The sequence below is a fragment of the Bombina bombina genome, chromosome 4 (genome assembly GCF_027579735.1).
Source record: "Bombina bombina isolate aBomBom1 chromosome 4, aBomBom1.pri, whole genome shotgun sequence".
Taxonomy (NCBI): Eukaryota; Metazoa; Chordata; class Amphibia; order Anura; family Bombinatoridae; genus Bombina; species Bombina bombina.
Window position 1 is genome coordinate 472,694,741 of NC_069502.1, and position 23,667 is coordinate 472,718,407.

At 34.9% G+C, this 23,667-nt stretch overlaps 1 long non-coding RNA gene across 1 annotated transcript in view; it reads left to right on the forward strand.

Annotated features, from left to right (window-relative positions):
- LOC128655444 (uncharacterized) overlaps nucleotides 1-20,066 on the forward strand; it is a 53,886-nt gene extending 33,820 nt beyond the window's left edge. The window contains exon 2 of the long non-coding RNA XR_008401799.1: nucleotides 19,633-20,066. This is a non-coding gene — a long non-coding RNA (uncharacterized LOC128655444). The remainder of the gene's footprint in view (nucleotides 1-19,632) is intronic.
- Nucleotides 20,067-23,667: the final 3,601 nt, after the last annotated feature.

Consider the following 23,667-nt stretch of genomic DNA (forward strand, 5'->3'; position numbering starts at 1 on the left):
CAACATGACAACACAGAAAATGTACATACTGAGGAAGAATCCACAAGACCTAGCACCTCGGGGGATTTTTTAGGGATCGGCACCCCATTAGATCAAAGAAGAACGAGACCAAAAAGAAACATAGAGGAACTAGGGGAAATGGAAGAAAAAAATGCACAATCCAAAAAGAAACAAAAATAGATCAGACAGGTATATTCAATCTCAGTAAAAAAACACTCTCAGATGATGAAACCAAAGTACTAAAATTGGGCTTAACTTTTGCACCTACTGCAAAAATGAATAAATTCGAAACCCACATCCATATTAAGCAATTCACTAGACAACTAACTTTAAAAAGACATTTTATTAAAAATCCCATAGAAAGACAAATCAGTCAGACTTCTAGGACAAACAATACCATTACACACACTCAATTGAAACCCAAATCTAGGTTTTACCCCTATCAAAGTAAAGGAAGCAATATTGAAGTTTTCGAAAAATCCGTTTTATCTGAAATAGCTAAAATAAATACAGAGGACAAAAGAAAGATCAAATACAATATGACTAAAAGAGAGAGAGAAGTGCTTACACAATTACAAAAAGACAAAACCATTACCATCAAACCGGCAGACAAAGGCGGGGGATTGGTCATTATGGATACAGACAAATACATTGGGGAAGCAAATCGTTTATTGAACGATACAGATACTTATAAAAAACTCAAATTAAATCCTATGAATAAAATTAACACCAACCTATATAACATTTTAAAAGAGGCCAAACTGAATAATATAATTAACACCAAAGAATTTTATTTTATTTATCAGAAACATCCTAAAATGGCCATGTTCTATTTCTTACCCAAAATTCATAAAGATCTATCCAACCCCCCAGGGCACCCCATAATTTCCGGCATATCCTCCATTTGTTCAAATTTATCTTTATATGTAGACACACAACTTCAGAAATACGTCCAAGAATTGCCAACATACCTTAAGGACACTACAGATGTTTTAAATTTACTAGAAAACTTGAAATGGCAAGATAATTTCATTTTAGCAACTAGTGACGTTACTTCATTGTACACTAGTATCCAACACGATGAGGGTATTGCAGCTGTAGATTGGTTCCTAAAAAGTGAAAATAGCACGCAAATGAAACACAAACAGTTCATTATAAAGAGTATAAAATTTATACTGGAAAACAATGTCTTTGCATTTAACGATAATTTATACCTTCAGCTGCAGGGTACTGCTATGGGCACAAGGTTTGCTCCCAGCTATGCAAATTTATTCATGGGTAAATGGGAACACCAATTTGCCCATGAGCTGGGGGCAAACCTTGTGCTATTCAAAAGATACATTGATGATATTTTAATAGTGTGGAAGGGGAGCGAAGACAGTCTTATAACCTTTTTTGAAGACATGAATCAAAACAATCTCAATTTGAAATTCACATACACAATAAGCAAACAACAAATAACATTTTTAGACCTAGATATTTACATAATACAAGGGGAACTAGCAATGAAAAATCATTTTAAGACAACAGATGCTAATAATTATATTCCAACACACAGTTGTCATCTAAAAAGGTGGATAGATAACACCCCTAAGGGTCAATTTCTTCGAATTAGACGAAATTATTCTAAAATCTCTGATTTTGACACACAAGTGAAAGTCTTAGAAAATCGATTCTTAGAAAAAGGCTATAAACATGAAACTTTAAAAGAGGACATCACCAAAATTAGAAATTTAGATAGAAAGAACATACTCACTAAAAAACAAAGGGGAGACAATAAGAACGGTGAAACCCTGAAAATACCGCTAGTCACGAACTATAGTTGTCACCACAAACATTTAACCAAAATTTTAAACAAACACTGGCACTTGATCAAATCAGACCCGATTTTAGGGAACAGTATTTCAGAATATCCTAGTATTGTTTTTAGAAAAGCAAACAACATTAAGAACATTCTCGCACCTAGTGATTTTAAGAAAAAAATGAACAGAACTAAAGATAAAGATTTGACTGGAAATAAATTACAGGGTTACTATCCCTGTTATAGCTGTAAAGCCTGCCAAAACAGCACAAAATGTAAGGAGTACAAATCCACAAACACAGGCAAGAAATACAAAATAAGAGAGACCATCAGATGTGGCGATAAAGGGATCATATATTTGATCCAATGCACTTGTGGGAAACAATATGTGGGAGAGACCTCTAGAGTTCTGAGAACAAGAATTAGAGAACATCTAAACTTAATCAAAAAAGGAGACCAAGACACTAGGTTGTATGAACATTTTAGGACAGTACACCATAATAATATAAATGACCTCAAATATTGGGGCATCTGTCGAATTAATAAACCATGGAGAGGAGGAGATTTCGATAAACTGCTCCTTAGAAAAGAAGCAGAATTGATCTTTGAGCTCGAAACTTTGTACCCTCAAGGATTAAACTCAGAATTGGATTTACACCCATTTATTTTAGAGTAATGACCACCTTTTCCACCACATCTATCCCTCCTAAGTAACAAATCAGACATTAAAAAACCAATAATCATTATATATCCAATCGATATTGATTTCCATATCAGGACCCTTTCTAGTCTAGCCATGTCCTCCCCCTTTTTTTTTTTTTTTTTTTTTATCACACTTTAGAATAAACTATGTAGTTTTTTAGTTGGTAATTCATTGGATGTTTATAACAACACAAAATATTGATTTAGCTTTATTATAGTAAAATGGATTGCATGATAGATAAAAACAGGTTTAATTTCCAATAACCCATATAAAGGAACATATATGGATATATGCCAATACTAGCTTAGTTTAACTGAATGTAATGAAATACTCATTTGATATGTATCTACACACATAGACAATATCGGTTTAACAACTTTGTTGTATAATTTTTGTCCTTGGAGTTCTTACATGTAATAAAATACTAATAAGAGATATTTCACTAATTCTCAACTAAGCATTTCCAAAAAAAACCCCATTCAAAAATATCATTTTTACTTTTTAGGTGCTGTTCATGCATGTTTCTATGCATTATATTTTAAATTTGTATATATCAATATTTATTATTTATTGTTTTTTGATACAAAGCTTTTTATGCAATACATGTTTTAAATGTATTGCATGCTCTACACTTTGTGCTAACATCACAAATTGTGAAGATATGACAGCTTAGAATTAAGGGATTTGACTATCAAAATATTCCACCTTTTAAACATCCACCTTAAAAGAAATGCCATGAAAAGGGATAAACCAATCACAGACGAAGCATACGTATATAAGGAAGTTTGAAATATGTCTGAACCATCTTGATAAAGCCATGGTACATGGCGAAACGCGTTGAAGGAGTCAGACAACAAACTACAAGGTGTTAATATAACACGATTGCCAAGGATTGAGAGAGATTGCCCGGAACTATTTTTGCCTCTCTCCTACATACTCTGCGCAGAGTTTTTCGTTCCAGCCGGATCTACTTCCATGAGGATCAGGAATACCGCCAGCTGTTAGGAGCCGCTCCAGACACCTGTGCCTGACCTCAGCGGACATTCCATACTGCAAAGCAAGACAGGTAGGCCTTGTAGAGGTGTTGTGGCCCTACAGCTAGGTAACTTTTGTCACTCGTTAAAAGACTAAAATTCTAGAAAATACCTCGATACCACTCTAGTGTTGAATTAACCACTTTACCAAACAAACGGATCTGTCTGATGATTGGACAATCGTCGATACATAAACGGAACTTTGTTTGAAGATTTAGACATTCAAAGGAATAAACTTTTAGGTGGATATAAATTGACTTTATTGTTAATTTAGTCGTTAAATTTCTAACAACACATTTACCAAGATCAAACGACCCATTTTGAGAATTTAAAGATTTTAAGAATTTATAGTTCTAAGCAGAACCAATCCCTTACCCTACCTCTTAATGCACGAAGTATAAATTTCTGCTGCACCTAATTATATCTTATCACTTTTTATTGCCAGATATCCATTAGTAGATTTTTAACATTTTTAGCGTAACTATATGTATATGACCGGTCATAAATAACAGTCATATTTATTGTGTGATATGTATGCATATTTTAAACATATTTTTTAGTATTAAAATATATAAATTGTTATATTCATATCAAGTCTAATTGTGTTTTGTGTCCACTTTATCTGTTATAACTTATACAAGAATTCAATCTACGATTTTAGTATTTATATTATTTTACATATACCATCTAGATGGTTTATAATTATTAGACCTAATCCCCGTAGCTGTTAGTGCACCTACACATATTTTTCTTATTTTTTCACTACATTTTCAACATATCTGCTTTATGGGAACAGATTAGTGTATGTTGCAGGGGATAGATTTGCGCACCTTATACTAACTCTTTTAGCCTATTAACCCTTTTCCCATACATTTGGTAGCAGCATCTCTTACCTATTTTTTATATTTTATATTTTTTATATATTATTATATACTCCATACCAAATAGGGAACATCCCAAAAAATCCACTATGGAACTCTTCACAGTAAGAGACCAATTACTTTCGAATATGACTATTGAGACTAACACAATTGACACAATTGAAAATATAGACTTAGGAGAATTGATGTCCAAACTAGAAAGCTTGATGGTTAAAGAATTAAAACAAAACATCGGATGTGACTTCCGGCTGGGTGCGCAGTGGACAGGTAGCATGCAAGTAGCTGCTGCTCGCTACGCCTCTCCAAACAAGGAGTAAAATCCTTTCTCCAGCCTACCGTAGGATGCCTTGGCTTAGGTGTAAACCACTAAGACTGGCATAGGACTTAAAACCACGGAGGAGAAGTCCCGAGATGGCATAATAGTGCTCTATTTGCTAAAGGGCACCGCAACATAAGAAAACTAAGATAGATTGTGCATTTGCCTGTGTACAAAACTGCCCAGGATAAAATATAGGAACTACGGCACCCCTACCTCCTCTGCAGTGGATGAACATCGGGAAGTGATCCCGCAGCTGGTTTGCGGCAGCAGGGGCTCGGCTTTGGTGAGGGAGGTGTGTGGCCCGGTGTATGCAGTCTGATCCAATCTGGACAGGAGTTTATGTCACACCCTCCCTTTGGGCACAGAGAGAGCTGATTCTTCGCACCACACAGTGTTACCTGATCACAGAGCCGCCGCTGTGTCTGGAGGGATCGTGCCGGTCAGCCTGGGGTTCCTTAGAGAGTCGGCCCTGGAGCGGACTCCATTGAAGGCTAAGAGTACTTGGAAGCCGGAAAGAGTAGGTGCAGAAGCATAACCCTCAGCGTGGAGGGTGTGTGGCTCGGTGCTCACAAGCTGACCCAATCCGGGTAGGAGCTGATAACACACCTCCCTTTTGCTCTGAAGCACGCTGCAGAATCCGAGACACGGAGAATAGAGTGATTCCAGTGGTCAGCGTGTAAACGCTTGGTATTGTCGCCCTAGAGTACCTTGAGAGAGTGCATCGGTCTGCTCTGAGCTATCGCAGTAACATCGCTGACACAGCCCCCATTAGCGGCGAAGGTTCAGAAGTCAGGCGAGACTGCTGGCAAGTACAGCGCTAACCGTTGCAGAGCCTGTGTTAGATGCACAATTTTTCTTTTTTTTTTTTTTTTTTTTCACGTGGCACTATTTGTGGCCCTTTGTTTTTTTTGTTTTGTTTTTTTTTCACGTTACCCCGCTTGGGGTCCCAATAGATATTAGATCTTAAGTCACCTATTAGAAGTCACACATACACAGTGGTGAATGGACAGATTTGTGTCCTCTCAAAAAGGTATTTCACCTAAAATGCCTCCTAAAGTAAAAGACAAGAGAGGCAACTCTAAAAACACTGATATATCCCTCGACACTTCGCAGGAAGGGGGTGTGAATAACATGGCAGCCACCAATATGTCTGATTTGGCGGCAGAAGTGGTCAAAATGATGACACCACATTTTGACTTGATTAAAAAAGAAATAAAGGCAGAGATATCTAATCTAACAGCGGAAGTCAGGCAATTCACAATCAGAATGGACGAGGTGGAAGCAAGGGTGTCTGACGTGGAAGATATAGTGAACAAGCATGAGTCAACTATATCGACTCAGGGTAAGACCATCTCCCAATTACAAGCCCGTTTGGAGGACCTAGAAGATAGGTCAAGGCGAAATAACTTGCGGGTGATCGGTCTCCCTGAGTCGGTGGAGTTTCAAGATCTAATATTCTTCGCATCAGTTACTCTACCTCAGGCACTCCTTGTCCCTCTCCCCCCTGCTCCATTCCTGATTGAGAGAGCCCATAGAATAGGTATCCCTAGAGAGAATAATACTATGCATAAACCAAGACCAGTCATTTTTAAGTTTATGAACTATCAGGACAAAATGTTGTACTTAAAATATTACAGGAAATTAAGTGTCTTAAATATTCACTCACATAAAATAATGATTTTTCAGGATTTTTCAGCTGAAACTTCAGCTAAAAGAAGAGAAATGTCTCCCTTCTTTGATAGATTTTTGAAAGCAGATTGCAATGTTCGTTTGGTATACCCTGCAAAATTGTTAGTGAATAAGGTGGGTAACGCCTATACCTTAAATAACAGCAATGAGGCCAGATCACTATGTAAAGAATTGGGTATCTGATGGCTATAATAGCTTAGAATATGATACTAAGAGTAGTACTGTTTTTTAGTAGAATTATGCTCTTTGTTTTGTTTGTATATATCTATTGTGGTTTTTTCCTTGGAATTTGGAATGTTTTTAATTGATGGGGCGGGTAATAAATTATCCTCCTTCTTGATGCTTGGGGTTCTCTTTCCCTTTCCTCCCCTTTTTTTTTTTTCCCCTCTTACTTTTCTCTCCCCTCTTTGTTCTATGCTGGTTTTCTTTCTCCCTTCTGGTTTCGTCTATATCTCTGCGCTCTTGGTCCTTGCGTCCCCCCTATCCCTTCTCCACCTACATGTTGGGGGAGGGTTTCAGAGGTAGCTTTATGTGTGGATGGCTCCCCTTAAATTAACATCTTGGAATGTTGGGGGAATAACTTCCCCAATAAAGAGGAAATCAATAATTAAACACTTAGCAAAGCAGAAAACTGATACAGCCTTCCTGCAAGAGCTACACCTAAAAGAAGTCAAGGTTCCGAAACTTCGCTCCAAATGGGTGGGGGAAGTAATAGCGGCACCGTATAATGCCCGCAAGAGAGGCGTAGTAATTCTCTTTAATAAGACCCTTGATTATAAAATAGAATCAACGTATGTAGATCAGGACGGGCGGTTTTTAATTGTAGAATTGATTTATAATAAAATCCGCTATGTTTTGTGTAATATTTATGGTCCTAATGCAGTTGATAGAGAATTTTGGGATATGATGATACAATATTTACATAAATACATAGGACAGAACCTAATAGTAGCGGTGGATTTTAATCTGATAGCTGATCCGATTCTGGACAGAGATAGTAAAGCCCCTAGATCCATACGCGAAAGAAAAAGTCATATTTTACAGAAAGTCTGTTCACAACTAGGTTTAATAGATATTTGGCATCTGCAGCATCCTGATTTGAGGGCTTTCTCATGTCTATCAAAGGGTAAACAGTCTCTCTCCCGGATAGATTTTTTTCTGATTCCAGTTTCTCGGAGTGGACATGAGTGGTCGACAGAGATAGGAGATATAGTGATCTCTGATCACGCAGTGATTTCTCTGACATTAAACGCACCTAATATAGATAGGACTATTAACCAGACTATTTTTTTCCCTAAATATCTGGTCAATGATCCCCATTTTCACAATTAGCTTTGTAATCAATGGCAAGAGTATTATAGATTCAACAGTTCATATATGGATAAGCCTGAATATTTTTGGGAAGCCGCTAAAGCGGTCTTACGTGGGGAAATTAAGCATTATATGTGTAAGCGTAAAAGAAAAGCTAAACAACTCAAATTACAATTATCTAATCGAGTTAAGAACTCATACAGAACTTATCTAGAAGGGCGGTCATCTATCAACTGGCAGAAATATATAGATGCTAAATTAGCTTATGATACACATATTAAGCAAAAAGTAGCGATAGAGATACAAAGACAGAAGACCATTTATGGTGGGTTTGCTGGGAGATCAGCTAAATTCTTGGCAAGATTAACTAAGACAACTAACAGAAATAATATTACGGCTATCAGGACTAATACCAGAAGAGTCACCAGTAACTCAGAGATCACTAGAGTATTTTATGATTATTTTTCAAAGTTATATAAAGCCGAAGAACATGAGATAGATAGCAGGAAAACCTTCTGGGATCAAATTAAGATACCAAAAATTACAACTGAAATATTGACAGAAATTAATAAACCGATTACGGTAGAGGAAATTAATGTGGCTATTAAATCTGCTAAAACTAATAAAGCAGCCGGGCCAGATTGTTTACCCATAGAATTTTATAGGATCTTCCAACCTCAGATTGTATCCTCATTGGAAGAGCTATTTAACTTTTATTTTTTTAAGAATAATAAATGTTCCCCCTATTTCGCAGCAGCGGTCGTATCTTTGATTCTTAAAAAAAATAAAGACCCAGAACTTCCTGACTCATATAGACCCATTTCTGTGTTGAACACGGATTATAAATTGTTGGCATCAATTTTAGCAAAAAGATTGAGTCCACATTTGGGACTATTAATTCATGAAAATCAAGCGGGGTTTATGATTAAGAGGAATCCGGCTAAAAATATACGAAAGATCATGACTCTTCTAGATTATTTTTGGAACAAATTCAGAAGTTCTGGACACAAAGAGATGACCGACTTAGCATTATTAACGGTCGACGCCGAAAAGGCATTTGACCGCATTTCTTGGACGCATTTATTTCTCTTGCTAGAACAGTTTGGACTGACGGGGCAGTTATATGAATTTATCCGTATAGTTTATTCCGCCCCTAACTCATCGTTGCTTGTTAACGGAGAGCTATCACAACGTTTAGTGCTACAAAGGGGTACGCGACAGGGATGCCCACTATCCCCACTGCTTTTTAATCTCTCACTTGAGCCATTAGCGATCTGGTTCCGTCAACAATTGGACAGAATCCAGATAGGTGACAAGAAATTGAGAATATTAATGTATGCAGATGACATACTTCTATGTCTGAATAACACCAGGAAAACGCTTCCCCTTGTTCTAGATATGTTTGAAACTTTCGGGGCAATTTCTGGCTATAAAATTAACATTTCAAAATCCAAACTTCTGTGGATAATCAAAAGAGAACAAAATATTAAGTACCCGTTTAGAGAAACATCTCAGATATCATATTTAGGTATAAAACTTAGTGCGAATCCAGAGGAGTGGTATAAGTTGAATTTTGCCAACTGTTTTTTAGAGTCTAAGAAAAAAATGGAAGGATGGTTTAATTTACCCATCTCATTAACTGCCAGAGTAACGCTTATAAAAACTATTATTTTTCCAAAATTGTTTTATCTTATTCAAAACATCCCTATGCGATACATAAGACAGATATAATTAAATATAATAAAGCGTGTTCGAATTTCATATGGAAAGGCGCAAATGTGCGTATCTCAGTCGCCAGATTAATGAATAACAAAGATGCGGCAGGCCTCAACCTTCCGAATATACAGCTGTATAGTTTAGCATCTCGGGTTAAGATTGCCGTAGACTGGCTAACAGAACAAGATCAAGTAGCTGCTTCGACTTGGGAGACCTCTTTGATAGCCCCATTTGGTTTAGCTGCTATTCTCCACTGCCCAATCACTTCGTTACCTTCGACGGTTTTTTCGTTAATTACATTTAGATATATAATTGCAGCGTGGCAAAAATTATGTGGGATAATCGATTGCTCTCCATATGTCTCTGACTACTTACCAATTATTGGCAATCCGATTTTTCCGCCAGGGTTGTCAGATAAAGTTTTTAGAGATTGGACTGCTAAGGGGTTAGTTTATGTTAGCCAAATAGCAGATAAAGATCTCATTCCGGTTCCGTTTCGTGATTTAAGTGCCCAATTTGGGCTTACAAATAAAGACTTTTACGCCTTTTTACAGGTAAGACATCTGATAGCTGAGCTAAAGCAAAGATATGGTTTTGATTGGGCACTCCGGCAGATCCAAACTAGGATTAAACTATTTAAGACAGGGTATTATTCAATTGGCCCATTCTACGCTTTATTTAATCAAAAGCCCTCTGAAATACAGGTAGAATATATAGTCCAAAGATGGAATAAAATATTCCCAGAGATAGAACGCTCAGTGGTAACAAATTCCTTCAAAGTAATTCAGAAAAGCTGGATTTTAACTTCATGGAGGGAATCACAGATCAAACTATCTCTTATGGCCTATTTAACACCAGATAGTTTGTCTAGATGGTATAAGACCCGAAAAGTATGTACGCGTTGCAGCGCTCCCTGTGCAGACTTATTCCATTGTTTTTGGTCCTGCCCAAAGATTGCCCAGTTTTGGGCGAAAATTTTTTATTGGATGAAAGTAACTCTCAAGGTGGACTATGAGATCCACCCTTTGGAAATATTTTTTTGGCTCAAAATGCCCAGCGCGGGACTAAATTAATTAATATGATTATATTATTGGGCCGTATCTTAATATTGAGATCCTGGAAGGCTAAAACTGCTCCAACCCTGAAAGAGTTAAAAAAAGCACTAGTCACCCAAGTTATTTCGGAGCAATATAATCTGCAAAACCCAGCTGATGACCGTCTTGCAATATTTTTTAGACACTGGAAGACATTTATTTTATCTTGCCCACGCCCGATACAGATAATGTTAGTTAAACCATTTAGGGAAAACACCTATGTCCAATTGCAAGTACTTGCTGGACATTTCCCGGGGGCTTGGCTCAGGGAGGGTGTTGAGGAAGGTGTGGGGGGGGGGGTGAGGATAGAGGGGACCTCTTCTCCCATTTCTTTTCTACTGGTTCCTTTTTTTTTTTTTTCCGATTCGTTATAAAGATTCAACCTTGCAATGCGGGGCAAGCATTGTGGTGTTAATATATCTAAAAAGGGAAGGATTGGAGATTTTTTGTCCAGATGCTAGATGAAACATGGCTAGGGACAATTGTGAAGTGGCGGTATAACTTGTTTTTTTTTTGTATGCAGTGTTTTTCCATATATATGGAATATGAGGTGTCGTTTTTGTATCAAGTTTTGTTGAAATTTGCTGTTTGTGTTTTTTCTTGAAAAAAAACAAAAACAAAAAAAAAAAACAAAAAAAAAAAAAAACATCGAATTAGTATTTCTAGAGAAATATATTACAAACAAACTAATACCAAGAGGGCTCAGACTTGAAAAGAAATGCACTTTTGAATTAAATGAAGAACATAGCTTAGAATGGTTTGAGACTTTAGAAAAAGCCTCATTTGGTTTAATAGAAATACTTAAAAAATCTAGGACAGTCAGTTTAACAGACTTTAAGACCAAAATAGACACCATCAAAGAAAAAATAGAAAACTATCAAGATAATGACATATTTATAAGCAAACAAAAACAGATTATTGAGAATCTGAACAATACAAGTAAAAATATATTATCCATCAAATGGCGCAAATTAAATAGGGACCAGCAAGATTACCACCATGATATCACTTCCCCAGATACAATAGAAAATATGGATTCAGTGGAAACAGCAAATACAGAATCAACATTTCAAGATAATAAGATTAAGAATCAAAATAGTAACACTAATAAAACTAAACACGGAGAAGATAGACCAGTAATTTTGAAACCCAACGAACACAATTATAGACCAAGACACAGAGGATGGTACAAAGGGAATTATTCTCAGGAACCACACAATAAAAATCACTATAATAGAAATAATTCACATTCACGAGGATATGAAGATTATAATTCACATATCCACCACCAAAATATGTGGTCACGTAAAGAAAATCACTACTTCACTTCACCAAGACACAATAGTTATAGGCAAGATAGAAGAATAGTTCACTATAATGATCGAGATGATAGACACAACAGGCACTACAACCAAAAAGAAGACAATTATTGGTTTAGAAAGAACACTGGGATAAATAATGAATATTATGGTGATAGGAATCACACACAACACTTTTACGAACCTAGACAAAGGAGTAATAATGAAGATCAATTCAATAGGAATTATGAAAACTATGAGAATCACCACACTGAACAGGAAAAGTTTCCCACAGGGAACAAACCTAATCATTTAAAGAAAAGGGAGTGGTCTATCCCTATAAGAAATATATTTCAGCCAATAGCATCACAACATGACAACACAGAAAATGTACATACTGAGGAAGAATCCACAAGACCTAACACCTCGGGGGATTTTTTAGGGATCGGCACCCCATTAGATCAAAGAAGAACGAGACCAAAAAGAAACATAGAGGAACTAGGGGAAATGGAAGAAAAAAATGCACAATCCAAAAAGAAACAAAAATAGATCAGACAGGTATATTCAATCTCAGTAAAAAAACACTCTCAGATGATGAAACCAAAGTACTAAAATTGGGCTTAACTTTTGCACCTACTGCAAAAATGAATAAATTCGAAACCCACATCCATATTAAGCAATTCACTAGACAACTAACTTTAAAAAGACATTTTATTAAAAATCCCATAGAAAGACAAATCAGTCAGACTTCTAGGACAAACAATACCATTACACACACTCAATTGAAACCCAAATCTAGGTTTTACCCCTATCAAAGTAAAGGAAGCAATATTGAAGTTTTCGAAAAATCCGTTTTATCTGAAATAGCTAAAATAAATACAGAGGACAAAAGAAAGATCAAATACAATATGACTAAAAGAGAGAGAGAAGTGCTTACACAATTACAAAAAGACAAAACCATTACCATCAAACCGGCAGACAAAGGCGGGGGATTGGTCATTATGGATACAGACAAATACATTGGGGAAGCAAATCGTTTATTGAACGATACAGATACTTATAAAAAACTCAAATTAAATCCTATGAATAAAATTAACACCAACCTATATAACATTTTAAAAGAGGCCAAACTGAATAATATAATTAACACCAAAGAATTTTATTTTATTTATCAGAAACATCCTAAAATGGCCATGTTCTATTTCTTACCCAAAATTCATAAAGATCTATCCAACCCCCCAGGGCGCCCCATAATTTCCGGCATATCCTCCATTTGTTCAAATTTATCTTTATATGTAGACACACAGCTTCAGAAATACGTCCAAGAATTGCCAACATACCTTAAGGACACTACAGATGTTTTAAATTTACTAGAAAACTTGAAATGGCAAGATAATTTCATTTTAGCAACTAGTGACGTTACTTCATTGTACACTAGTATCCAACACGATGAGGGTATTGCAGCTGTAGATTGGTTCCTAAAAAGTGAAAATAGCATGCAAATGAAACACAAACAGTTCATTCTAAAGAGTATAACATTTATACTGGAAAACAATGTCTTTGCATTTAACGATAATTTATACCTTCAGCTGCAGGGTACTGCTATGGGCACAAGGTTTGATCCCAGCTATGCAAATTTATTCATGGGTAAATGGGAACACCAATTTGCCCATGATCATGAGCTGGGGGCAAACCTTGTGCTATTCAAAAGATACATTGATGATATTTTAATAGTGTGGAAGGGGAGCGAAGACAGTCTTATAACCTTTTTTGAAGACATGAATCAAAACAATCTCAATTTGAAATTCACATACACAATAAGCAAACAACAAATAACATTTTTAGACATAGATATTTACATAGAACAAGGGGAACTAGCAATGAAAAATCATTTTAAGACAAAAGATGCTAATAATTATATTCCAACACACAGTTGTCATCTAAAAAGGTGGATAGATAACACCCCTAAGGGTCAATTTCTTCGAATTAGATGAAATTGTTCTAAAATCTCTGATTTTGACACACAAGTGAAAGTCTTAGAAAATCGATTCTTAGAAAAAGGCTATAAACATGAAACTTTAAAAGAGGACATCACCAAAATTAGAAATTTAGATAGAAAGAACATACTCACTAAAAAACAAAGGGGAGACAATAAGAACGGTGAAACCCTGAAAATACCGCTAGTCACGAACTATAGTTGTCACCACAAACATTTAACCAAAATTTTAAACAAACACTGGCACTTGATCAAATCAGACCCGATTTTAGGGAACAGTATTTCAGAATATCCTAGTATTGTTTTTAGAAAAGCAAACAACATTAAGAACATTCTCGCACCTAGTGATTTTAAGAAAAAAATGAACAGAACTAAAGATAAAGATTTGACTGGAAATAAATTACAGGGTTACTATCCCTGTTATAGCTGTAAAGCCTGCCAACACAGCACAAAATGTAAAGAGTACAAATCCACAAACACAGGCAAGAAATACAAAATAAGAGAGACCATCAGATGTGGCGATAAAGGGATCATATATTTGATCCAATGCACTTGTGGGAAACAATATGTGGGAGAGACCTCTAGAGTTCTGAGAACAAGAATTAGAGAACATCTAAACTTAATCAAAAAAGGAGACCAAGACACTAGGTTGTATGAACATTTTAGGACAGTACACCATAATAATATAAATGACCTCAAATATTGGGGCATCTGTCGAATTAATAAACCATGGAGAGGAGGAGATTTCGATAAACTGCTCCTTAGAAAAGAAGCAGAATTGATCTTTGAGCTCGAAACTTTGTACCCTCAAGGATTAAACTCAGAATTGGATTTACACCCATTTATTTTAGAGTAATGACCACCTTTTCCAGCACATCTATCCCTCCTAAGTAACAAATCAGACATTAAAAAAACAATAATCATTATATATCCAATAGATATTGATTTCCATATCAGGACCCTTTCTAGTCTAGCCATGTCCTCCCCTTTTTTTTTTTTTTTTTTTTTTATCACACTTTAGAATAAACTATGTAGTTTTTTAGTTGGTAATTCATTGGATGTTTATAACAACACAAAATATTGATTTAGCTTTATTATAGTAAAATGGATTGCATGATAGATAAAAACAGGTTTAATTTCCAATAATCCATATAAAGGAACATATATGGATATATGCCAATACTAGCTTAGTTTAACTGAATGTAATGAAATACTCATTTGATATGTATCTACACACATAGACAATATCGGTTTAACAACTTTGTTGTATAATTTTTGTCCTTGGAGTTCTTACATGTAATAAAATACTAATAAGAGATATTTCACTAATTCTCAACTAAGCATTTCCAAAAAAAAACCCCATTCAAAAATATCATTTTTACTTTTTAGGTGCTGTTCATGCATGTTTCTATGCATTATATTTTAAATTTGTATATATCAATATTTATTATTTATTGTTTTTTGATACAAAGCTTTTTATGCAATACATGTTTTAAATGTATTGCATGCTCTACACTTTGTGCTAACATCACAAATTGTGAAGATATGACAGCTTAGAATTAAGGGATTTGACTATCAAAATATTCCACCTTTTAAAAATCCACCTTAAAAGAAATGCCATGAAAAGGGATAAACCAATCACAGACGAAGCATACGTATATAAGGAAGTTTGAAATATGTCTGAACCATCTTGATAAAGCCATGGTACATGGCGAAACGCATTGAAGGAGTCAGACAACAAACTACAAGGTGTTAATATAACACGATTGCCAAGGATTGAGAGAGATTGCCCGGAACTATTTTCGCCTCTCTCCTACATACTCTGCGCAGAGTTTTTCGTTCCAGCCGGATCTACTTTAATGAGGATCAGGAATACCGCCAGCTGTTAGGAGCCGCTCCAGACACCTGTGCCTGACCTCAGCGGACATTCCATACTGCAAAGCAAGACAGGTAGGCCTTGTAGAGGTGTTGTGGCCCTACAGCTAGGTAACTTTTGTCACTCGTTAAAAGACTAAAATTCTAGAAAATACCTTGATACCACTCTAGTGTTGAATTAACCACTTTACCAAACAAACGGATCTGTCTGATGATTGGACAATCGTCGATACATAAACGGAACTTTGTTTGAAGATTTAGACATTCAAAGGAATAAACTTTTAGGTGGATATAAATTGACTTTATTGTTAATTTAGTCGTTAAATTTCTAACAACACATTTACCAAGATCAAACGACCCATTTTGAGAATTTAAAGATTTTAAGAATTTATAGTTCTAAGCAGAACCAATCCCTTACCCTACCTCTTAATGCACGAAGTATAAATTTCTGCTGCACCTAATTATATCTTATCACTTTTTATTGCCAGATATCCATTAGTAGATTTTTAACATTTTTAGCGTAACTATATGTATATGACCGGTCATAAATAACAGTCATATTTATTGTGTGATATGTATGCATATTTTAAACATATTTTTTAGTATTAAAATATATAAATTGTTATATTCATATCAAGTCTAATTGTGTTTTGTGTCCACTTTATCTGTTATAACTTATACAAGAATTCAATCTATGATTTTAGTATTTATATTATTTTACATATACCATCTAGATGGTTTATAATTATTAGACCTAATCCCCGTAGCTGTTAGCGCACCTACACATATTTTTCTTATTTTTTCACTACATTTTCAACATATCTGCTTTATGGGAACAGATTAGTGTATGTTGCAGGGGATAGATTTGCGCACCTTATGCTAACTCTTTTAGTCTTTGAAATTTAACTCACAGTCATTGGATACAAGCCAGAAGATTCTGCAAGTTTTTCGCTGTTTTATAAACAACACAGAGGGAATCACCCAAGTTATACCTGCATACATATAAACAGCTGGATCAGACACTCTAATCACTGGCCTGATTGTGTTAAGGACGGTAACATTGACTCTGTTTTAATTTTAACATTGTGTTATTTTGCAACATATATTTTGCAACATATATTTTTTTTTTTCAGCTATTTTTTTCAGCTACTTATATCATTACACACTGATGTTTCACATTATATGTTGATTCTTATCCTATTTTAATTGTACTATTTTACTTTGTATCAGATGCCGGCATCGCTTATTGTAATACATTTATAAACTTTTTTATAAACCTTTTTTATTATACTCTTGTGTAATCTACATTCCTTATATAGTTCTTTACCTCTCATATGCTGTTTTTTACAGCGCGTTCCCATATCCCCTTGTTTTTTGTATGTTGCGTAAAAGATAAGGTCTGTATTTACTCTAAATGGTCTATAGGCTACAATGTAGCAATTTGGGATTAATGAAATGATCGTTTCAACAAGCGTGCAACTCACTGTTTACACATCTCTGTTAGTCACGCCTCCTCTATGACGGAATCCAATCTCAATGGACAAAATATGCCCAGGTGTGGGGCTGCAGCGAACAATGCGTTATTGTGGTGTATAGCAGCTAGCATCTGATTCCAATCCTAAATGTCATATTCAGAAATGTGATTGTAATGGAAAACACAATTATGGCGTAACAGTGTGTACATTATGTGCAAATGTAACTATATATATATAATAGACGTTTGGATCAAATTACAGGGAAGTGAGGTGAATAAAAATGTTAATAATATTATTCTGAAAAAACAAATAAAGAGTGATCTGTGAGCTAATCTATGTGTAAGTGATGAAGGGAAAGACTAAATAATGTCTTGTAACTAATAAACTAATAGTCATACCATGTGTATATAAGAAAAAGAAAAATTATAACAACTGTATCTATAGAAATAAAATGGCCAAACTTAATTATGGAATAGGGTCAGTGTGTTATATGTGTGAGCACTAAATATGTGTGATTATATCCAATATAGAATAGTAAATCATAAGGTAAGACGTGATAAATGTGATCCTACTCCTATTCATGATAAAGTGATTGGGAAAAGATTATTATTATTAAGCATAACTTTAACTAAATGGGCAGTGCTGCCATAGTGGGCTCTAGAGTGATGCAAAAAATATATAAGTGATGACTAAGTGAGATTTAGTGTTAATGCATAAGATAAATTTGATACTATTATAAAATATAAAAACCCAATACTACTGGGTACGATGCAACATAGGGATTAAACGGAGGGCAGACCCCTGGTTAATTTTACAATTAAGTGTGAGGTCCCTTTTTGTTTAAATAAAATTGTAGCATCTTGAAGCAAGAAGCAAGGTCGAGCGGACATGATTCGCTCTACCCCATAGACTTTAAAAGTTTTTTTTTCTCTTGAAAATCATTAGATACATTTTTCTAAAAGATTGTGATCGACCCCTTTGTGTTTAATGACCTTCCAATGTTTTGTTTTTTTGTCTTAATATTACATTGAGTAGTGCATAGGCAAAATAATTTTGAGAGAAGGGCAGCACAAGACAGAGATAGACACATACACACTGAACTCCAAAACTTATTTTTGTGTGTATAAAAATGTTATGCATAAAAAATGTTAAATGAAAGCTCTAAAAGGAAATTATGATTATGAGTGATTTCCAATCAGTTCATCATTGACTTTTAATGACAAATCCCATTGATCTATTGGTGGACAAGAACGTCTACACAAAGATGACAACAAAGAGTAGATTTAGTCAGGAAAAATGAATGACATTATTGACTTTTTAAGCTGGTTTTAAAAATATGATATATGATGCCAAGTGAATGTGTCGTGGGTTGTTAATTTGTATTCTTTTAGATGTAACTCAATATTGAAGAGATTTTATACAAGATTTAAATAAGTCAATACAATTATGAGAATGAAGCTCAATAACCTTGCTGAGCTTCGGATTTCTGTTTTTCCCCCCAACATACATAAATAAAGTGAATGGAATTTATGCTCAGAGATCAGTCTTATTGATACTAATAAAAATGAATCAAAGCAGTTAGAGCAATAGGCTTATCCTTAATATATCATTTAAAAATATTCTGCACATTTAAAACAATTACAAGCAAAATATTAAATTGATAACATTTGAAATACTTTAATGTGTTTAAGTTCAACATTTTTAGAAACATATACCTGGCAGCATTTTAATGGTGGGAATGATAGATAATTGTTTTAAATTGAAGAGAAAAATAGCTCTGCTTCATTTTTCTTCTCTTCTACAAAAGAACAAAAGACAGCCAAGGAATCAATATAGAAAAGAATAGAAATAGTAAAGAAACAAACAAAAAAACAACACAGAATTATAAAATAATTTTCAAAATATCAGAAGCCTAATAAATACATTTTTTATATTGAGTATTTCATTGAGTACATAGATACAATTCAAATACATATTCTTTGCTAAGTTACATACAAAACACAGACCAGAAATCAATAAAATCAATGTTTTAAATTAACAACTCATTATAAACCATATTAATTATTACAAAATATCTTTTGGGAGGATATAAAAAAAAAAATTTTATTCATGCATTTAATCCTGATATGTGCCATTAAATCTGCCTACAGCAAAATAATTCATTATGACCGGATGCATTTTCTGTTTGCTTAACATGGTACATGGGAAATTTAAATAGTAAACATACACTTCTTAATATATAAGTGTAAAGTATTTTTTTCCCTCGCTACTATTAGATTTCACTACTTCTCTGTTAGTTGGACCTGCTGTCATAAAAACTATACCTGGAAAATCAAATTTCCTGTGAAAGATTACATCAAACTCAAGATGTTCAAAAAAAATTCACTCAAACTTTGAAACATTTCATTTCAAATACTATTTTGTTGTGCTTGTTTTTCAGATTAAAGTATAAGGAGCATAAAGAGATGTGTCAGAGAGCATCACAGCAAGTATTCATGGTGAACTTTAAAGAACACAGAACACTGGCTAAAGAAAGTAATTCTATAAGTGATGATCAATACATTACGGCCCGGGTTGCTATAGCATAATAGAGCATTGTGGATGTATATTATTTGGTTGAGTTTTCAATTTAAAGAAAATAATATTAAAGCAAGTTGTACATTACTAGTATCTCTAGAAAAAAGTTACATATGAATGTACTTTTTACCGATTGTTAAATTCCCAATATATGTGTTCTGTACCACAAGCTCACCAGTTGTAAAATGCTAGTATCTCTAGAAAAGCTTATATCTTTATGTACTTTTGATCACTGGTAAATATGTGTTCAGTAGCTCAAAATTATATCTCTATAAATCATGTTTTTGACACATAAAATACTAATTGGTATGAATTGCAGTCTTCTGTTAGATTAAAAGCGAGGCAGGGTAAAATTCCCCTTAGGTTTTTGCTTACTTTAATAATTACAAACTGATTGTGTGTAGTATGCAAATGAGTATATTCTTGAAATGGTTTCTTTATCTAGAAAGAATACTTCAAATAATCTAGAGACAATATATATTATATTATAGATAACATACTATTATAAATAAAAAAATAGACAGCTTAGACATTTAAGGCAAGATTACGAGTGGAGCGATATTGGGTTTTTGCGTTCGTTTGCACTCATATTACAAGCTGAAAGTAAATGCGAACTCATGAGCACAATTGCGATTTATGCTAGAATAATTACTGCTACCTCAGACCCACAAAGCACTTCAAATATATATTACAAAGTACAGTTACACTCATAACACCACCATCTAATACAAATTATTCAAAAAAAATATTGCACAAAAAAATTATAAAGGCTCAAAGATATGAGGTCTCAGAAAAAAAAAGTCAGGCAAAGGGCTTTAACATAGAGATACATAATACACATGTCTAAATATGTATGTGTGGGAATGTGTATATATATATATATATATATACACATACACCTCTGGCATACGCCTGCCACGATTCAGTATTTATTACTTGCTTGCTAAATGGCGAAATAGCTGATCAGCTTAACGTGGTTTATCTTCTGCAGCAGCTGTGGATCAGGCTCGTGCTGTTAGCAACTCTATGTAAATGGTTGTTGTTTTTATTCATTTCTGATATGTTTTTTATGTGGTTTTATATACTTTATCGTCATATGTGACCTTCCTGCTTTTGTGAACTTTTTACTGACATTTGTATATAATTACATGGCTGAATAAATATCCTTTGTATATAGTAGCCCCTGGCCCTGCCCCTTTTTACCTAAGGTTTAAGGACTTCTGACTAGCTATACACGTGGAGGTATACTCGCCTGCAGTTTGTGTGTGTCCAAGGGAGCAGTTTGATCCAGGCAGGAGATTTCCCAGAAGAGGAGCATCTGCTACTATACCACAAGTGCGTTTAACATACCTCATACGTTTGAGGTGCAACCACGTGAGTGTGCTGCATATCTTTTTATTTAAAGTCTGTATAGAATACAGACATATTGTCATCACTATAGTTTTATTGCTATTTATAGGCGCATCTGACATTATTACTTGTATATCAGCATTTTATTTAAAGTCACCTAGTCTTTAGTTTATTAAACTAGGTGCACCCCCAGTGCACGTGTCTTTTCTCTATTCCATAGAATACCTGGGATGATCCTCTCTAAGAGGGGAATCTTTTTTTGCATGGACTGAGCTGCACCCCATGGGGATTGTTTGGAGCAGAGCCTAAGAAAACCTATTAGACATTCTCTCCAAAGGACTGCCTACCTAGATAGTTATTTTCACTTGCTGTTACCATACTAGATTTTCTTGTGTAAATATATTTTATGTATCCAGTGGAGGTGTATAGATCTGGCATATTCTAGATCAATTACCAGACAACATATAGATATATAGATTGTATTATAATCCGGTGCTTTCTACATCCTTGTACAGCTGTAATACACTATATAACCACACAGAGTCTGTATGTATTTATATGAGTGTAAACATTATTTGATCCCATGCTGATTTTGTACGTTTGCCTACTGACAAAGAAATGACCAGTCTATAATTTTAATAGTAGGTTTATTTGAACAGTGAGAGACAGAATAACAACATCAAAATTCAGAAAAACACATTTCAAAAAAGTTATAAATTGATTTGCATTTTAATGAGTGAAATAAGTATTTGATCCCTATCAATCAGCAAGATTTCTGGCTCCCAGGTGTCTTTTATACAGGTAAGGAGCTGAGATTAGGAGCACTCTCTTAAATGGAGTGGTCCTAATCTCAGCTTGTTACCTGTATAAAAGACACCTGTCCACAGAAGCAATCAATCAGATTTCAACCTCTCCACCATGGCTAAGACCAAAGAGCTGTCCAAGGATGTCAGGGACAAGATTGCAGACCTACACAAGCCTGGAATGGGCTACAAGACCATTGTCAAGCAGCTTGGTGAGAAGGTGACAACAGTTGTGATTATTCGCAAATAGAAGAAACACAAAATACCTGTCAATCTCCCTCGGTCTGGGGCTCCATGCAAGATCTCACCTCTTGGAGTTTCAATGATCATCAGTACGGTGAGGAATCAGCCCAGAACTACACGTTAGGATCTTGTCAATGATCTCAAGGCAGCAGGGACCATAGTCACCAAGAAAACAATTGGTAACACACTACACCATGAAGGACTGAAATCCTGCAGTGCCCGCAAGGTTCACCTGCTCAAGCAATAATGAAGATTTTTTTTTTTTTACCGGAACCAGGGTCCCAGTGCAGAGGTAGATTTATTCAGGTAGGAGACTATAAGAAGGGGAAGCGCCTACTATCTGACATGTTTTGCGCATGGGCACATCAGAGACAAATACCTGATGCTCCAGGTGAGTATAAATACAGTTTATCAACCAATAGGTAATCTATTTACTCCCACTAGGGGAGGGGAAATCTGGAGTATACAGGTGGAAGGTAAATGAATTAGATGATATAGTAGAATACATTTAACATTTTGCATATTGCTGTGCATTGGCTATTACAATGAGTGAGTAAAAATACATAACTGATATATGTAATATTAATAATATAACAATATTTCATTTGGTTGAATGCTTATCTAACAGCCAGATTATGAGTTTTGAGTGCTATAGGGAAATTAACGACCACCACAAAAGCGGCATTATTTCACCTCCCTATAGCGCTGCTATTACAGGTTTACAAAAAGCAGGGTTGTGCGGGCGATATGGTGGCGTTGAACTCCATACTGCACCGAAATCAAACTCTGCTTTGATGTGCTCGTGCACAATTTACCCATAGACATCAATGGGGAGAGCCAGCAAAAAAAAGCCTAACACCTGCGATTGCGGAATGAAATGCTCCGTAACGCAGCCCCATTGATGTCTATGGGGAAAAGAAAAAGTAACATCTGCTTCCCCTAACATCGCCGCCACTTACATTACAGTTATTAACCCCTAATCTGCTGCCCCTAACATCGCCGTCACTTACATTACACTTATTATCCCTAATCTGCCGCCCCCAATGTCGCCGTCACTATACTAAAGTTATTAACCACTAAACCTAACTCTAACGTTTACCCTAAGCATAACCCTAACCCTAACTTAACCATAAGCCTAATTCTAACCCTAACCCTAACACCCCCTCACAAATATAATTAAAATAAATCTAAGTAAACCTTACAATTATTAAGTAAATAATTCATATTTAAAACTAAATACATACTTACCTGTAAAAAAACCTAAGCTAGCTACAAAATAACTAATAGTTATATTGTAGCTATCTTAGGTTTTATTTTTATTTCACAGGTACGTTTGTATTTATTTTAACTAGGTAGACTAGTTAGTAAATAGTTATTAACTATTTACTAGCTACCTAGCTAAAATAAATACAAAGTTACCTGTAAAATAAAAACTAACCTGCCTTACACTAAAACCTAACATTACAATAAAATGAAATTAAATTTATAAAATACAATTTACT